This window comes from Pteropus alecto, unplaced genomic scaffold (assembly GCF_000325575.1).
Source record: "Pteropus alecto unplaced genomic scaffold, ASM32557v1 scaffold119, whole genome shotgun sequence".
NCBI classification, from domain to species: Eukaryota; Metazoa; Chordata; class Mammalia; order Chiroptera; family Pteropodidae; genus Pteropus; species Pteropus alecto.
Genome location: NW_006442487.1, coordinates 2,509,908 through 2,511,487, shown reverse-complemented (window position 1 = coordinate 2,511,487; position 1,580 = coordinate 2,509,908).

Here is a 1,580-nt window from a genome sequence, read left to right as displayed (position 1 = left end):
GTGTCCCAGAGCAAGCTCCTAGGTAGGGAAGAACTATGTCTTTCTTTTGTAAATAGAAGGTGAAATGCAAGAGAGATGGTGAAAAAGAAAAGCCTCTATTAAAATTTCTTTTTAGGTGTAACAATTTGAACAAAAATAATTTATGTCAGTTGAAATTTGGAGTTTGATTCTTTTAAAACTATCGATGCTAGAGTACCTCTTGGAGAGTCTTCATATACTTCTGAGGGCACATGTACTCCACTTTGACATTACATATTTTTGTTTTTGTTTAGTCCTTAGCACTAAAGTGTCATGACCTGACATGTTCTAAAATGGTCACATTGACATTCCTAATTCATTCCCTCTTTAGGAAACTGAAAAAGTTGAATCAATAATATTTATGAAATAAGACTATACTGGGAATGAGTTATTCCTAGCCTCATCACTGAAACATCGAAGAATTTATTGAGAGGTATTTATTGAGAACCACTATATGTTACACATTGTATCAAATGCTGGTGGATAGAAAAATAAGGCATAGCATAACATATAGGTTGTTACCCTTAAAAAATTTATAGTCCAGTGGAGAAAACATAGATATAAATGGACATGAACCGATGTATTAAGAAGAGCTTTGGTGGAAAGGACATTTGAGGGTTCTCCAAATTTGGATGATAACTTGAAAATAGACACACCAAGTATTTATTTGACAAAAAACATTCAATTCCTTTAGGGAATGAAGAGATACTTAGGTTTTTGTGACTTACATTCTTTAGCATAGAGAAAAAAGAGTATAGGAGCAAATATATCAAAATTTTCCTGATTTTACACTTCACTGTGACAACTTCATATATGTACCATTAATACCTATTAAAATATCTATAACTTGCAGGTTTTTGATGCTTGATAAACTGAACTAACAATGTATAGCCATTTTTCCCCCCCAAATTGGAGAGCCATAGAACACTCTTCTAGATGTTAATAGCTATCTATGGTCAAAAGTATGGGATATGTTATCATCTATATCTATTAGAAAGGCACAATCTTTGGTAATACATTAAAGTTTTTCAGAAACTTTACAGGTGCTTAACCTAGTGCTTCCTAAACTTATGGAAACATGGCACAACTCTTTCTGCAGAACAGTAGTTGAGAGTATACCAGTTTAAAAAACACTGATATTGATAAAGTCTCTTTTTCTGTTCTGCCTACTTACCATAGACCAACTATGAAATTGTGTGTGTGTTTGTGTGTATGTGAGTGAAAGAGAGGGAGAGAGTGGGGGGTTTGGGAGAGGGAGCGGAGAACCTAAAATCCATTAGGTATATCACAAAGTCAAGAACTGCTAATTATTAAAATAGCTTGACCCCAATTTTAGGATATATATCCTAGGCTTCTGATATACTGTTTTAGAAACCTCTACAAGTATTTAATTTGCTTATTGAAAAGTTATGATTTCTTTGCAGAACATAAATCCTCCATGTCTTAGATGGATGTGTCAATTATTCTTTAAATCAACTATCCATAGGAAAAAAAATGTGACAGTCAGTCTGCATAAGGCTTACGCCAGAAAATAATAAATATTGACATAAAATGGATTTATT